Source organism: Phyllobates terribilis, unplaced genomic scaffold, assembly GCF_046119375.1.
Source record: "Phyllobates terribilis strain yellow unplaced genomic scaffold, ASM4611937v1 Scaffold_2__4_contigs__length_985480577, whole genome shotgun sequence".
In the NCBI taxonomy this organism is placed as follows: domain Eukaryota; kingdom Metazoa; phylum Chordata; class Amphibia; order Anura; family Dendrobatidae; genus Phyllobates; species Phyllobates terribilis.
In genome coordinates this window covers 202293256-202311899 of record NW_027362762.1, presented here as the reverse complement: position 1 = coordinate 202311899, position 18644 = coordinate 202293256, and positions in this window count along the sequence as shown.

Genomic DNA, 18644 nt, shown 5'->3' with positions numbered 1-18644 from the left:
TTTGTACAGATGAATGAGACACCTTCAGGCATCTTGAAATTGTATCCAAGGATGAGCCAAACTTGTGCAACTCCACAACTCTCTTCCTGATATCTTAACTAATTTCTTTAGACTTTCCCATGATGCTACACAAAGAAGCAGTGTGTTTCAGGTGTGCATTAAAATACATCCACAGGTGTGTTTCTAATTAACTCAGATGTTGCCAAAAAATCTATCAGAAGCTTCCAAACACATGACATCATCATATGAGCAGTCCAGAATTGTTTAAAGGCATAATAATCTTGTATATAATTCTCTTTCTAATCTCCTGAGAAAACTCTTTCCTTTGCTTCCTCTGGTCTATGTTGAGTGTTGTACACACCATGTCACCAAACAGCACAGTGAGTATCTGTAGCCCTATATACAGGCCCACTGACTGATTACAAGATTGTAGACACCTGTGATGCTAATTAGTGGACACAGCTTGATTAACATGTCCATTTTGTCACATAATTTCTGTCCAGGCCTATTTCATGAGTTTAATTTATTTTTAAATTCTACGGAAGCAGGGTTGAAAAGCAATGTCTGACTTTCATTTGTTCATTTTCATAGATTTTTAATTTATTATTACTTTTGTCAGATTCAAGTTATTTCTGTGACTATTGTGGGTTTTTCTTTCATTAAACGAGGGGTACCAACAATTTTGACCACGTGTGTGTGTGTATGTGTGTGTGTGTATGTGTATGTATATGTATATATATATATATATGTGTGTGTGTGTGTGTGTGTGTGTGTATATGTATGTATATGTGTGTGTATGTATGTATATGTGTGTGTGTATGTATATGTGTGTGTGTGTGTGTGTATGTATATGTGTGTGTGTATGTATATGTGTGTGTGTGTATGTATATGTGTGTGTGTGTATGTATATGTGTGTGTGTGTATATATGTGTGTGTGTGTATATATATAGGTGTGTGTGTGTATGTGTGTGTATATATGTGTGTGTGTGTGTATATAAATATATATCATGTAAATCTCACAGAAATATGATCTCTGTCAAAATAATACTTCTCAGTTATACTCATACTGTTAACAAATAACAGGTATTATGATCACTATACTGATACTGAGCAAATTTCTCTATACTAAGACCAATATCACTACAAATACAAGGGCAAAATAATGCCACCAAACAATGACCATATATTACTACCACATGATGCCTGAATATTACCACCATCTTGTAACTAAATAATATCCACTATACCAAGACCAAAAAAACAATAATACCACAAACAATTGAAAAGAATCGCTACAAAACACCATGACCAAATATTACCAACATAATCATAGGTGACCAAATAGTATCACCATACTGATCATTAAGAAAAACCACAGTACTAACACACATATTACCACCAGTGACCGTTATACACAGGGCTCTTTAGACAGTATATAGTGTGAGTGTACAGGTATATCCATTGGTGTCATCTACAATTGAAGTCGTTCATTTTCATCTTCATCTGGCATAGCCCCCTATGACTTCTTCCAGCCAGGACTTGTCTCTGCAGAATATAACAAGCAGAGAACATTGGCTGATCACTTCTACGGTTTCCTCCCCACTTCTATACTATGCTGGATGAAGAAGAAAAGTGCCATAGTGCACCCCTAATGCCCTACACAGTAATAGTACCTCTCTTTTTTTCCACACACAGTGGCAGTATCCCCAAAAATAAAATATATTATTGTAGTGATATCCCCCTTTGTGACCCCTTTGCAGTCCTCCCCCGGGGTCCTCATGCAATATTAATACTTATATCCACTTTTGTGACTCAAAACAATAGCAATGTTCCCCTTTATGCAGCATATAGTAGTAGTAGTAACCTGAATGCATATGTCCTCTTTTGTGGCCCTCGTGCAAGAGCTGAATTCCTCTTTATGCCCACATTTAGTAGTAATATCTGTCTTTGTGCCCAAAACCAGCAGTAATGCTCTCTCCCTAGTGGCACCCATACAGCAGTAACAGATGTCATTTTTGTCCCCTTACAGTAATGGCGTCCACCCATTATGCCCCATTACAGTTATAACACCCCCATTTTGGCCGCTTAAAGAATAGGGCCATAATGGGGGACATTAAGAATGGGGCCACAAGGTGGACTACATGAATCTAAAATAATAAATAATAATAATAACGTATAGGGACATAATAGTGGAAATTATTGTCTCCCTTTGTCGTCCCGCTCATTATTAATTTCCTTTATTGTGGCCCCATCCACTAATAATATCCTCCTCTGTGTCCCCTATTTATTAATAATTTCTACCACTGTGCCTCATAGACTCATAATTATGCCCCCATTGTGGCAACATACACTAATAATGTCACCCATTGTGGTCTCCATATAATTTGATTGTCCCTCATTCTGGTTCCCATACAATTATAATATCCCCCAATTCTGGCTCTGCCCCTATGTACTTATAATGTACCCCAATTTTGTCTCCCGTATATTTAGAAACGTATAATTTTGCCCATTTTTGGTGCCATATACTTGTAATGTCCCCCAATTCTGGCCCCCATATACTTTTGAAACTTATGATGTCCCCCAAATCTAGCCCCCATATCCTTATAACGTCACTCAATTCTGGCCCCCATATTGTTAAAATGTCCCAATATAAGTGTATGAGGCCAGAACGGAGGATATTTATAAGTGCATGGGGGCCAGACTGAGGGACATTACAAGTATATGGGGGCCAGAATGGGGGCCATTATACTTGTAAAGTCTCCATTCTGGCCTTCATACATTTGTAATGTTCCCCAATTCTGGTCATCATATACTTATAATGTCCCCTATTCTAGCCTTCATACCCTTGTAATGTCCCCTTTTATGGCCCTCATATACTAACAATGACCCACAATATGGCCCACCTTTACTAATAATGTCCTCCATTTTCCCATTTGGCCCCCATATAGCTATAATCTCCCCCATATATTATTAATTTCCCCCTTTCAAACCCCATACACTTGTAATCACCTCCATTCTTGCCCCAATATATTTGTAATGTCCATCATTCTGGCCACCATGTACTTGTAATGATCTCTGTTTTGGCCTCCTTATACTTGTAATGTCTTCCATTCTGCACCCCATATACTAATAATTTCCCCATTTTAGCCCTCATATACTAGTAAAGCCCCGATTTTGTCCCTCATATACCTGTGTACTTGTAATTCCCTCATTCTGACCTACATATACTTTTAATGTCCTCTATTTTGGCAAAAACAGATGTAATGTCCCTCAATTTTGGCCTCCATACACTTATATTGGGGCCAGAATGGGGCACATTATAAGTGTATTACGGCAAAATTGGAGGACATTATTCTTGTATTTTTCCCTATTCTGTCTCCCATATACAGTAGTGTTCAAAATAATAGCAGTCCAATATGACTAACCTGATTAATCACTGTTTTTGGTATAAATTATATTACCACATGTAAAACAATTTACCAGTTGGTGCAGTAGATTCTAAGAAAACCAACAGACTCCGCATTCATGATCTGCAGGTTTTTGAGTCTGTGTATTTGAATAATTAATTGAAAGGGAAAGGTGTTCAAAATAATAGCAGTGTGGAGTTCAATTAGTTAGGTCAATCATTCTGTGAAGAAACAGGTGTGAAATTACATGGACTGGTCCAGTAACCTACATACCATAATTCTTCCCGACTGTCCATGGAAAGTGCTTTTCGTATGGTACAGCCAGCAAAATCAAGCTCCTATATCAGGGAGAGCGCACAGTCTGATACCGTCATATCTGCTGTCAACTCGTCATCATATTTTAGATTAAGGTGTTGATAGATTCACCAAAACTATGTCCCTGTCACCATTTAATCACCAGGTTTCCTTGATGGTCCAGAAACTTTGTTATTAAGCAGCTTAGATCTACAAGCTGCTTAAAGATTTAAGCTTTGGAGAATATCCTATTTACAAGGGAGACCTAAGGACAGTGGTTGTTTTAATAGGTGAAATGTAGCTGATATACATTTCTACTAGTGCTGTTGGAGGGAAGAGTATAGAGCTGAATTCACACCGTCAATGAAGTGCTCTGTCTTTAGTCATTATTTTTGGTGAATAATGTTAGGAAGGTGAACAGATTTCTATAATATCAGCAGTAACCCTATGGCCTGATTCACATATAGGTATTGTGGCCATGCTGCGAAGATACATATAATGACAGTCTGCTCTGCTCTCACTGCTGAGTGATTACAAGTTTGTATGAGCACAATAGACATAAGTGTGATACTGACACCTTGGAGCTCTTATGTCCAGACAGGCAGTATGGGGGAAGGGTCAATACAGCAGAGTTGACAGTGCTATGAGATGATAGTTTGTAATCTAAACTCAGCTGTGCTGTGCCCCCCCAACACTGACAGATGCAACCATATCTAAAAGGTGTTAATCATCTATGCTCTACTTCTAACTCTTTCTAATTAGCCAGGTTAGTCCAGGAGATCACAGCTGTACCATTATTGCATCTCACACACTGAGAAACCTGCTTGAAGCTATTGTGGGGTGTGTTCTGCCTTCTCCTGTGTGTTGCTGCCTGCTTATGATTGGGCAACATCATACAGTGGGAAGAGGTACATGTCATCAGTGAAAACCAGACTAAACTAAGACTATCTCTACTCACAGACATAATATTGATATGGTAACAACCAGCAAATACTTGGGTGCCTAGAGTTTAATAAGTGAATTAAGTTCTATAGATTTAGAAAGTAAAGACTGTAATTGGATCAAATACTGGCTCAAAGATGACACCCAGAGAGATGCTGGTCAAAGACTGCTACACTAAGTGGTCTCTGGATATACGTGGTGTACCTCAAGGTTTAGTGCTGGGTCCACTATTAATCAACTTATATATTCATGATAAAGAAGACTGGATTCGTTTTGTTCTATTTTTGCAGCGGACACCAAGCTATGCAGTATAGTGCAGACTATGGAAGATGGTCATAAGTTACAAGTTAATGTGAACAAATTGAGTGTTTAGGCATCCACTTGGCAGATGAGGTTCAATGTGGATAAATGTAAAGCTTTTAATGTGGGTACTAACAATGTATGGGCACCACACATTCTAGGGGGAACTAAAACTAGCAGAGTCACTTGTAGAGAAGGATATCAGTATATTTGTAGATCACAGACTAAACAATAGCATGCAATGTCTATCAGCGGCTTCTAAGGCCAGCACGATACTGTAATGAATTAGACGACTGACGAGACAGGGACCTAATACTAACACTTTGCAAAGCCTTAGTGCAACTCCATCTTGTATTTGCACTTCTGTTCGGGGCACAAGTTCAAAAAAGGATGTACTGAGGATAGAAAAGGTACGAAGAATAACTACCAAAACTGATAAAAAAAAGCTTGGAGGATTTCGGTTATGAGGAAAGCCTAAAAAATTACATTAATTTAGTCTTGAGAAGAGACGTATAAGATTTATTTGTACAAGTATATAAATGGCCCATTCACTTAAGCCGCATGGTCAAAAGCTGTTTCATGTAAAATCCCTTCAAAATACAATGGGGCATTGCCTCTGTCTAAAGAAATATAGGTTCAATCTCCAAAGGAGACAAGGCTTACCATAAGAACTATTAATCTGTGGAATAGTCTTCCTCGAGGGCTGGTCACAATTGATGGTTTATAAAAAAAAAAACAAATGCTTAATTAGAAGAAAAATTATTTGAAGTTTTTTTCTGAATGTATAGTACAGTGGATTGAGAATTTGGATCAAGAGGTAAAAATTAGCTTTCTTGGGGTGGACTAGACCATGCATTATGGTGGTACATAAATCCCATCCCATTTATTATTTCCCATCCCTCAGTTGCTTGATGGACATGTGTCTTTTTTCAACCGTATTAACTATGTGAAGAGAATCTGTCAGAATGATCCAACTCCCCACAACTGTTTATATGATCATGCTGCTTCCTGATAGATAATGTCATCTGTACCTTTACTGATGCAATCTGTTGCTCCCTAACTGAAAAATCGCTGTTTTAAGTCACATTTAAGCCTCTGTCTCCCTGGCTCCATTCTCTACCCAGCCCCACTTTCCTCAGGTTGACTGACTGATTGTATAGTCAAGTCAGTGAGCTGTTAGTCAATCAGAGGAAGGTGGAGATGGCCGGGGAATAGACGAGGAATCAGAGGCTTGAGAAGTTCTTAGACACTCCCAGAGCACTTAAGTCTCATTTCCATATGAATTAAAAACCCAATTTTTCAATTAGGGAGAATCAGATCGCAACAGTAAAGGTATCGATTATAGATGACATGATGTTCCAGAGAGCAAAATTCAAGAATTAGACAAAATTATTTTACTTTTAAGATGGGTGTTGTCACTTTAGTCCTAGGCACTGCAGATCATTTGGTGCATGAAACAGTTATGTTTGTTAGCTTTTTGTAACACTTTCAAAATGCTAGCGCACCCTTGTGGCTTTTTGTGGAATTAAAGAGAAAAAGAATACTACATAATTGTAAGGACTGACTAAGCCGAGTAAACAACAAATACAGCGTGTAACTGCAATAACATACACTATATGGACAAAAGCATTGGGACTCCTGCACATTACATATACAGGATCTTTTATGATATTCCATTCTAAAAGAAATCTATAGGGATTAAAGGGGTTTTCCACTACTGGACAACCCTAGATTAATCAATTCAGGACCTGAATTAATATAACAACCATGTATGTCCACCTCCCACCTCCTATAGTGGTGTCATTCCAGCGACGGACCCTCATCAGCTGCAACCTTTTCTCTTTTGTCAAAGTAGACATCTGCCCTGATGAAATGTGGATGAACTGCAGTGAAAGAGAGGCCACTTATTGACTACAATCAGCTTGTCGCCCAATGTCACATCACCACCGTGAACGGTGCTGCTGCAGAATGTTAGTATACACTGTTTTTATTTTAATTTGAGTCCTGAATTAATAAAGCTGGGGAATGTGTCACCAATTTTTTTTTTTAAATGTTTGCGGTTTGTGTTGAAAATGTGTGTGTATATATATGTGAATATATCTATATATCTATCTATATACACACTGCTCAAAAAAATAAAAGGAACACTCAAATAACACATCCTAGATCTGAATGAATGAAATATTCTCATTGAATACTTTGTTCTGTACAAAGTTGACTGTGCTGACAACAAAATCACATAAAAATCATCAACGGAAATCAAATTTATTAACCAATGGAGGCCGGGATTTGGAGTCACCCCCAAAATGAAAGTGGAAAAACACACTACAGGCTGATCCAACTTTTATATAATGTCCTTAAAACAAGTCAAAATGAGGCTCAGTATTGTGTGTGGCCTCCACGTGCCTGTATGACCTCCCTACAACGCCTGGGCATGCTCCGGATGAGGTTGCGGATGGTCTCCTGTGGGATCTCCTCCCAGACCTGGACTAAAGCATCCGCCAACTCCTGGACAGTCTGTGGTGCAACGTGACGTTGGTGGATGGAGCGAGATATGATGTCCCAGATGTGCTCAATCGGATTCCGGTCTGGGGAACGGACGTGCTAGTCCATAGCTTCAATGCCTTCATCGTGCAAGAACTGCTGACACACTCCAGCCACATGAGGTCTGGCATTGTCCTGCATTAGGAGGAACCCAGGGCCAACCGCACCAGCATATGGTCTCACAAGGGGTCTGAGGATCTCATCTCGGTACCTAATGGCAGTAAGGCTACCTCTGGCGAGCACATGGAGGGCTGTGCGGCCCTCCAAAGAAATGCCACCCCACACCATTACTGACCCACTACCAAACCAATCATGCTGAAGGATGTTGCAGGCAGCAGATTGCTCTTCATGGCGTCTCAAGACTCCGTCTGTCATGTCTGTCACATGTGCTCAGTGTGAACCTGCTTTCATCTGTAAAGAGCACAGGGTGCCAGTGGCGACTTTGCCAATCCTGGTGTTCTGTTGCAAATGCCAAGCGTCCTGCACGGTGTTGGGCTGTGAGCACAACCCCCATCTGTTGACATCGGGCCCTCATACTACCCTCATGGAGTCAGTTTCTAACTGTTTGTGCAGACACATGCACATTTGTGGCCTGCTGGAGGTCATTTTGCAGGGCTCTGGCAGTGCTCCTCCTGTTCCTCCTTGCACAAAGGTAGCGGTTCTGCTGCTGGGTTGTTGCCCTCCTATGGCCCCCTCCACATCTCCTGGTGTACTGGCCTGTCTCATTGTAGCGCCTCCAGCCTCTGGACACTACGCTGACAGACACAGCAAGCCTTCTTACCACAGCTCGCATTGATGTGCCATCCTGGATGAGCTGCAATATCTGAGCAACTTCTGTGGGTTGTAGAGTCCGTCTCATGCTACCACGAGTGTGAAAGCACAACCAACTTTCAAAAGTGACCAAAACATCAGCCAGAAAGCATTGATACTGAGATAAGGTCTGTGGTCCCCACCTGCAGAACCGCTCCTTTATGGAGGGTGTCTTGATAATTGCCAATAATTTCCATCTATTGTCTATTCCATTTGCACAACAGCATGTGAAATTGATTGTGAATCAGTGTTGCTTCCTAATTGGACAGTTTGATTTCACAGAAGTTTGACTTACTTGGAGGTATATTCTGCTTAAGTGTCCCTTTATTTTTTTGAGCAGTGTATATATATAATATAATTAAATTGTGTAATGTTTTTTTTTTATAACCTTTTAACTGAGCTGCTGGGGGGTAGCTATTTCTTTTTGCTAGTGTGTGTCACAGCACACTGCAAATATATGGCAGTCCCAACCCATAAAAGACTGCGGTTGGTATCCAACCCCATCTCCCATACTGTGACTATCAGCTATTAATTCACTACAAAGAGTAGTCATGTCATTGAGGTGCTCAGATCACAGTAATAACAAGTGAGTGCTCATCAGATCCAAGTACCAGGGCTGTGCCAGTGACTTCATCCAACAGTAAGTACAAGTCACTAGATGACATCACCGCCTCAGTCATGGTGCCTGGACCTGTGCTCATTGGTAGGAGTTACTGTGATCTGAGCACTCCAGCCCCAATAACATCACTGCTCCACTCAGATCACAGTAATAGTCAGCCGTATATCTAATCCCATCATGTGTGATACATAGTCCTCTTAGCCTTGTAGCTAACCGTATTATGTGTGATATAGTTTGGTGAGTTGTGTATCTAATCTTTTCATGTGTGATAGACAGCTGAACTGTTTTATTACTGTAATCTGATTAATGCAACCGCAATGATATGACTGTGCCGCTCAGATCACTGTAAAGACCAGGAAGTAGTACAGCGCCAACTAACCGAATTGGCACGGCCAGCGGTCCTTGGTGACTATCCACAAAATGGCACTGCAAGGTGATCCTAAACTTAATTCTCCCTTATCCTTTTGCAAAAACTGAGAAGGGGAGGGGAGGAATGACATCAGACCCATGCAAGCAGATCCTGCCACATTTACTGCAATTATAATGCAAGCTCGAGCTACACTACAGGTTTTCATGGCAAATGTCAGCAGATGCTCCCCCTAGAGTTTAAAAATCAAACCTTTTTAATTTTTTTTAAAGTAAAACATTATTTTAAATGTTTCAATTGTTGAAAAAAAAAAAGTTGTTTGATGACACATTCCCTTTAAAGACAAAGGCAGATTTATGCAGCCTAAAATGAATCGGTGCCTATTGATTGCAGGTATGTAGATATGGGGAGTCCTAATCAATTATAGAGGGGTCGAGGAGAAGCCAGCCAGGGACTGCGCTGGACTAGTTAGGTTTGAAAAGCCTGGAGAGCTAGGTGTTCTCTTATGTTGCACGATTTCTTTTCCAATAATTTTTATTGAATATTCAAACAATTAAACATTACAGGGATAAGGGGGAAAGGACAGGAAAATTGGAAATGGGGAGGGGATAAGGGGAGAGCTCTAATGTTTGATCAAGTTTGTTCATAAGTAGTAATATAACAAAATAACACGGAGAAACAGTACAAAAAGAAAAATATTAAACCATAAAGAACTGTATAAATAAAATAGTATAATCTTTAATTAGATTTACTTAAAGTTTTAGATATATGAAGAGAACAGATGAATCTTGCAATATTAGTCTTAATCAAGGAATTTATTAGTCCAACGATTCAATTTTTTTGAAAATTTGGTTAGACCGTTATGGTTGATGGCAAATCTGAGCTCATAAGATTTGTGTAATGCAATCCTATCCAATATCTCTACAAAACGGGGAGGATCAGATTTTTTTTCCAATTGAACGCAATAGCGTTCTTAACCGCTAAACAGATATGAACAAGAAATCTTTCTGATGGGTTGATATTTTCCATTTCCAGGGATAGAAGTGCCATTTATGGGGTAAGTGGTATTAGATAATCAGTCAAGTTTTTAATTAATTTAGAAGTTTGTGCCCAAAGTTTATGCATTTTTGGACAATCCCAGAAAATATGGAGAAGATTGCCTTGTGGTCTGCAATTCCTCCAGCATAAACGTGAATTATTTGGGTCAATGTGGGAAAGCCTTATTGGGGTGTAGTACCATCTGGAAAGGATTTTATAATACCCTTCATGTAGTGACATTGAAATGTTTGAGGCGTATGAGAGGCTTAGGGCATTTTCCCATGCTTCTAAATGGAAGGAGGAATTGAGGTCTTTTTCCCATCTTTTCATGAAGGAGTTTTTAACTATCGAATTATCGTCATTGAAACAGTTGTAAATATTTCTAAGGCTCCAGAAAATTCTATGGTCTGTATTACATATGAGGTTTGTCGTGGCTTCAGAAATTGATTGGTTATTTGAAAGGAAGTGTAAAACAATATCTTTAGTCTTGGTATAGTATAAGAAATCAGCTGAGGTCAGTTTAGAATTGCTTTTAAGATCTTTGAAAAGGATAACATTTTTACCATCAAATATATCTTTGACTTTTTTTATGCCGAGGTCCAACCAATGTCTGGGAAAGGATTTGTTATATAGAGAGGCTATGAAAGGGAGATGAAAATTGTTTGTTATTGGATTTGTTTTTTTTTATTATTTTTAGATAATTTTTTCCATGTGAAAATAGTTGCCTGGAAAATTGGGCACAAAAGGTTCGTTGTGTTTTTTTTTTTTTTTTTTTTTTTTTAAAAAGGTTATTGTAGAGTAGCCTACTCAAGGGAAGGTTATTCAGTAAATTTTCTAATTCAGTCCATGCTGGTAAGTAATCTTGTTTTAGCCAATATTGGCTTTGTTTGACGATATTAGCAAAGTAGTACGCATTTATGTTGGGAAGGCCTAGACCACCAAAGGCTTTATTTTTATATAAGATGGTAGTGGGGGTTCTTGCCTTTTTATTGTTCCAAATGAATGAGTTGATTAGGTTTTGGATCCTTATTATGCAAGTATTGGGGATAATAAGCGGTCGATTCCTAAAAATGTACAATATCTTGGGTAGGACAATTGTCTTTATTGTTAACGTTTTACCCAGCCATGAAAGATCTTGGTCTCCATAATATAGTACGTCCTTAGTTATAACACCAATTATTGATTCCATATTTTAGTTTATTATAGAGTTGATATTTTTAGATAGGAATTATCATAAGTAGGTTATTTCCTCCTTTTCCCAATCAAATTTGAATTCTCCTTTAATTTTGTTTATTATTTTGTCGCTTAAGTTAAATTGCATTATCTTAGATTTTTCATCGTAAATTTTAAAGTATGAGATTTTTGAGAATTCTTCAAGTATGGTTGTGACTTCTTTGATACAACTAAGTGGTTCTAAAAGGGTCAAAAGTAAGTCATCAGCATACAGGTTAATTTTGAATTGTCGGGGACCAGTATTGAATCCTTTTATACTCGGATTTTCTCTAATTTTCTGTGCAAGTGGCTCCATTGCTATAACAAACAGTGGGGACATCCCTGTCTTGTTCCATTAGTGAACTAAAAGTTTTCATTGAAACCAAATTTAATTAGGGCATGTTTCAAGTATACCCAATTCAGCTTTCTCTGCATCTGACGCTAAAAAAATTGAAGGGAGTTTAGACGAGTTAATCAACCTAATAATATTAATTAACAGTCTTCTTCCTTCTGTGGGTTGTCTACTGCCTACAAAGCCGATTTGATCATTGTTAATGATGGAAGGGAGAATATTTTTTAGTCTATTCGCTAGTGCCTTAGAATAAATTTTGATGTCTGAATTAATCAGAGAAATGGGTCTAAAGTTTTTCACATTTTCCAAATCACTTTTAGATTTAGGTATAAGTGTAATAATGGCTTCAAGCATTTCGGGCGGAAAAGAACTTTGGGCCGACACAAGGTTAAAAATTTGTGATAGGTGGGGGGCTAAAATGTAGTCAAAGATCTTGCAATATTCGTTATTAAAGACATCAGGTCCAGGGGATTTGTATGGCTTGAGTTGTTTAATAATGTCTAAGATCTCTTGCTTAGTAAAAGGTGCTGTTAGTGTTTCTAAATCTTGTTGGCTGATTTGGGGGAGGCTAATAGAGGAGAGAAATGAATTAATGGAATCTTTGGTTTGGGAACGGAATCATCTAAAATTATATTATATACAGTACAGACCAAAAGTTTGGGCACACCTCATTTAAAGATTTTTCTGTATTTTCATGACTATGAATATTGTACATTCACACTGAAGGCATCAAAACTATGAATTAACACATGTGGAATTATATACTTAACAAAAAAGTGTGAAATAACGGAAAATGTCATATTCTAGGTTCTTCAAAGTAGCCACCTTTTGCTTTGATGATTGCTTTGCACACTCTTGGCATTCTCTTGATGAGCTTCAAGAGGTAGTCACCGGAAATGGTTTTCACCTCACAAGTTTATCCGAGTCACCAGCCTCAGAAATCGCAGGTTAACAGCAGCTCAGATTAGAGACCAGGTTAATGTCACACAGAGTTCTAGCAGCAGACATCTCTTCAACAACTGTTAAGAGGAGACTTTGTGCAGCAGGCCTTCATGGTAAAATAGCTGCTAGGAAACCACTGCTAAGGACAGGCAACAAGCAGAAGAGACTTGTTTGGGCTAAAGAACACAAGGAATGGACATTAGACCAGTGGAAATCTGTGATTTGGTCTGATGAGTCCAAATTTGAGATCTCTGGTTCCAACCACCGTGTCTTTGTGCAAGGCAGAAAAGTTGAACGGATGGACTCTACATGCCTGCTTCCCAGTTCCCACCGTGAAGCATGGAGGAGGAGGTGTGATGGTGCTTTGCTGGTGACACTGTTGGGGATTTATTCAAAATTGAAGGCATACTGAACCAGCATGGCTACCACAGCATCTTGCAGCTGCATGCTATTCTATCCGGTTTGCGTTTAGTTGGACCATCATTTATTTTTCAACAGGACAATGACCCCAAACACACCTCCAGGCTGTGTAAGGGCTATTCGACCAAGAAGGAGAGTGATGGGGTGCTACGCCAGATGAGATGACCTGGCCTCCACAGTCACCAGACCTGAACCCAATCGAGATGGTTTGGGGTGAGCTGGACCGCAGAGTAAAGGCAAAATGGCCAACAAGTGCTAAGTGTTATGATCTGCTACAAGAACTAAGGAAAGAAAGGAAAACTGTCCCTACAATAGGACTAAGCTGATTCCCTACGATGCAGCGGGCAAACTGTTCCTTGTGAACAGACCCGCCTTCGTCCTCAGCTAGTCTGAACGCAGACCTATAGATATAAGGGAGGGGTCCCTAAAAGTACTAAGGACTGGGACAAAATTGGACACCTCCTAGCAGAAGTTGTAGCGGAGCAAAAAGACAAACAGACAAAAATACTTAGAGGTCCAAGGACCAAGCAAACTATAGAGATAGGGACAAAGCACCTGGCTAGATTAAGAGTCAAAGTAACACTGAAGTCCAGCAAAGCCAGAAGGGCGGAGCTGGAATAAATAGGCAGCAGGTCACGTGACCACAAAAATAGTTCTAACAGTACCCCCTCTTCTATGAGGATCCTCCGGATCCTCCAGGCACAGGCCTATCAGGAAACTTCCTGTGACACGCTCTGATAAGTCTAGGAGCAGAGACATCATCTGCCCTTACCCAGGAGTTATCCTCAGGACCGAAACCTTTCCAAACGACAAGATACTGCAATCTCCCTCTATGCCTTCTGGAATTCAGGATACAAGAAATTTCATATTCACCGTCTTCCACCACCGGAGGAACTGTGACAGTGGCATCCCTATCCGATACATCAGCTTTTTTCAACAAGGAAACATGAAACACCGGATTAATCTCCCAGGTGTAGGGAACCTGAACCTCTCCTTGAGATACACAAAAGCTCCAATGGCCTCAGTAGTTCACTGGACCATATTCGCACCTTTCCTGGTGAGATCGGTCAGCGGCTTAATTATAGAAAAATTCTTAATGAATTTTCTGTAATAATTGGCGAAACCCAAAAATCTCTGTATCGATTTTAAACTAATAGGCCTAGGCCATTCCAGCACAGCCTGAACCTTCACAGGGTCCATCTCAAAGCCCTCGCTGGAGATAATGTAGCCCAAAAAACTAATTCTCTGCACAGCGAACTCACATTTCTCCAGCTTAGCAAAAAGTGAATTGTCACTTAACTGCAATACCTCACGTATGCTCTGCCAATGAGACTCCAGATCTGGTGAATAAATCAAAATGTCATCCAAATACACAACCACATTCTTACCAATCAAAGGTCTCAGGATGTCATTAATAAGGTTCTGAAAAAACGCTGGTGCATTGGTAAGATTAAAAGGCATAACCAGATTCTCAAAATGACCCACCGGAGTGTTAAAAGCAGTCTTCCATTCATCACCCTCCTTCATTCGCAACAAATTGTATGCCCCCCGGAGATCAATTTTAGAGAACCACTTGGCCCCCACTAACTGGTTAAACAAGTCAGGAATTAACGGCAGTGGGTAGGAATTGCGTATGGTAATTTTATTAATTTCGTGAAAGTCCACAGACATGGCCGTAAACCGCCATCTTTTTTTTTTTTACAAAAAAAAAAATCCAACAGCCACAGGTGACTTAGAAGTTCTAATGTGACCAGCAGCCAAGCTCGTCTGTATGTATTCCTCCAAGGCTTTTCTTTCAGGGATAGTAAGATTAAATAAGCGACTCTTGGGAAGAGTAGCTCCAGGAACACTCAATTATGCAATCATAGTCCCTATGAGGAGGTAGAATTTGCGACTCCTCCTCTGAAAAAACCTTCCAAAAATCCTGAATAGGTACAGGTAATTCCCCTCTTTCCACAGCAGCAATGCGCCCGCTACAACATTTATCATAACACTTCAGACTCCAAGATTTAATCTCATTAGTAGACCAGTCCAGTAAAGGATTGTGCAGTTTTAACCAAGGCAAACCTAACACTACTGGAGAAGGTAAATTATTTAATACAACTAAATCCAAATTCTCTTGGTGAATACCATTAATAGTGAGGGGAAATTCAAAAACCTTGTGAGTAACACATTTCAAAGGAGTGTTATCAACAGCAACCACAGAAATAGGAGATGACAAAGGTTTAGGTTCCAATTTAAGTTTTTCCAAAAATCCCTTATCAATCACATTCAGTGTAGAACCACAATCCACAAAAACTTGAAATTCAATCAACTCCTCCTGCAATGAGGTACTCCCTGAAAGAAATACTCCCTTAGAGTTTAAACAAGCAATACGGGCGTAACTGACCTTTTTATTTTGCTTAACAGAAGCACACAGTTCTTAACAAAATGGTCAGATTTACCACAGTAAAAACACAATCCCTTGGAAAACCTGCTGTCTTTCCTGAGAGCGGAGTGGCATCGCCCCAATCTCCATCAGTTCTCCGTCGTCCAAGCAGACCCTCTGATGACTAGGAGCTGCCATAGCAAGAGTTTTCTCCTCATTAACCCTGGCACGCAGTCTCCTGTCCACACGTATAGCTAATTGCATGGCTTCTTGCAAGTTTTCAGGTGCAGGGAAAGCAATCAGCAGATCCTTAACCCTTCCACTTAGACCAGCAAGAAACAAACATTTTAAAGCCGAATCATTCCATCTCACTTCAGAAGACCACCTTCTGAAGTGTGTACAATAATTTTCAACATCACCTGACCCCTGCTTAAAACGTCTCAGTTGTGTCTCAGCAGAAAAGACTCGATCAGGATCGTCATACAACAACCCCACAGCAGAAAAAAAATCTTCCACTGATCTAAAACACGGATCATTAGGTTGGAGAGAAAAGGCCCATCCCTGTGGTTCCTTGCGCAAAAGTGACATGATAAACCCAATGCGCTGTGATTCATTCCCAGAAGACCTGGGTCTCAAACGAAAATATAATAAACAAGCATTTTTAAAGGAAAAAAAATCTTGTTTACCATAAAAAAAAATCAGGCATTCCTACCTTTGGTTCAACAAAATGCGCTCCAGGACAGCTACTCACGTGTTGCTGGAGCTCGGCCACCTCAAGAGACAATCCCTGTAGGCGTTGAGCCAATTCCTGAACAGACAGCATGCTGATCTCCGGATCTCGTTCCTTAGGATTTTTTCTTTTGATTTTGGGCTGGACTTACTGTTATGATCTGCTTTAATTGAAGCTTTTTTTAAAATTTAGAGATGGTAAAAACATCCGTAATTATTAGGTCAATTCAGGACGCTGATTGGTGGACTTCTGAAAAAAAAAGGTGAATTCTCTAGAGGTTGTGTTGATGCACCTAAATACATCAAATAGTTTGTCTTTTGTTAGCCAATTGTTTAGGGTGGCGGCCAAATATCTTTTTTGGGAAGGAGGAGTCCAAATGCCCATCCGGGACTATAATGAAATCTCCCACAATTATCAGTTCTCCCCTCCTAACTTCAGAAGCTTTTTTCATGAGTTTGTCTTCTGTTGGGGACATAAGCATTGACTATTGTGCATGGTTGGTTATTAATTTGACAGATTAGAATATGAAATCTTCCGAGTGTCAGAAAATTTATGTTGCACTATTTCAAAAAAAGACATACCGGGCTGCAATTGCACAGCCAGACTGATTTATGCTGCCAGTTGATCCAGGTGTGGTGTGTATGTCTGAACTGCTGATGGAAATCCTAGGACATCGGAAGATTTCTTAAAAGAATAATTTGTACAGGTTTTACAGTCAACGCGTTTCAAAGTCGCTCAGGATCTCTTCCTCAGGATAAAACCAATGAATGTCATATCACACTAGAGCAGTTTTATAAGTAGTCTTTTTAGAAACAAAAAAAACAGCCAAACAGGGCACATGCCCTCTCAGTGATCAATATGGCTGGCCGTGAGATGTAGATTACTTTGAAAATGTATGGGGACATGATTACATTGATCACATTTAAAAAATAATAAGTGAACATGAACAATTAAAAGTGAAGAAAATAAAAGCGTTTGAGTGGTGAAATAAAAATTCATTTGTTAATATGTATAGATACTTCTCTATTTTTCATACGAAAAAAATGTTGCATATGTGCAACTACATCAGGTGAGCGAAATACTCCCCTTTTCCTATTCTATTGTGTTACCGGATAAGAGTATTTTGCTTCCTAGTATCTTCCACTATCTTATGCTGCCAGTGGTTCAGATAGGATGACTGTAATGACAGGGTCCCTGTACTATCAAGTGTCCCCACTTTGCCGCCATAACAGCTTCCAATCTTCCAAGAGGGTGTTATACAAGATTTTGGAGGGGTCTGTGAGAATTTTTGCATATTTATCCAGGAGAGCATTTATGAGGTCAGACACTGATTTTGGCTGAGAGGGCACAGCTTGCAAATTCAGGGTTGAGGTCAGAGTTTGTGTAGACATTTACGTTCTGCCACACCAAACTTACCCCACCATGACTTTGTGGACCATGCTTTGTGCTCCGGGGCATAGTAATGTGGGGAAAGGGCCCTCCTCAAACTGTTCCCACAAAGATAGAAGCTAAAATTGCCCAAAAGGTCTTGGAATGCTAAAGTGTTAAGATTACTCTTGATGTGAGCTAAGGGACTTAGGCCAAACCCTGAAAAACAACCCCATATCCGTTCTCCACCAAACTTTACTTGCAATCTATAATGTGCTCCTGGCATTTGCCAACAGCAGACTCATCATCAGAAGAAGAGAAGTGTGATTTATTACCCCACATAACACATTTTCACTATTCCAGAGTACAGCAGTGACATGCTTTATACTACTCCATCAAATGATTAGTATTGTGCTTGGTGGTGCAAGGCTCACATCCAACTACTCACTCATGGAAACCAATGCCATGAAGCTTCCGCCAGTTTTTGTGCCGATGGTCATGCCCGAGGAGGGTTGTAAATGCAGTATTGGTTACTTATACGCTATGCACCTCAGCTCTGTACCTTTGTGGATCTTCAATACAACTCACAGTTGATCATAGAATATTTATGAAGTAATTTCATCAACTGACCCATTTAAATGGTTTCATCCCATTATAGTGATCCATTCTTTCATAAACGTTTGTAAAATCAGAATGCATGGGAAGAGACATACACCTCTAGCACTACAACTGAATGAAAAACCGGAATTCAATGATTAAGATATGTTCAAATACTTCTGTCCATATACTGTACATTTAATTAGGTATCCAGTACATTCCATGCCAATCCAAAATTGCCCATTGGCACAGAAATTTTTCACGTCTTATGCACTAACAACCCCTCCTCTTATGGGTCCTACTCAACTACAGGTGCATCTCAGTAACTTCAAAT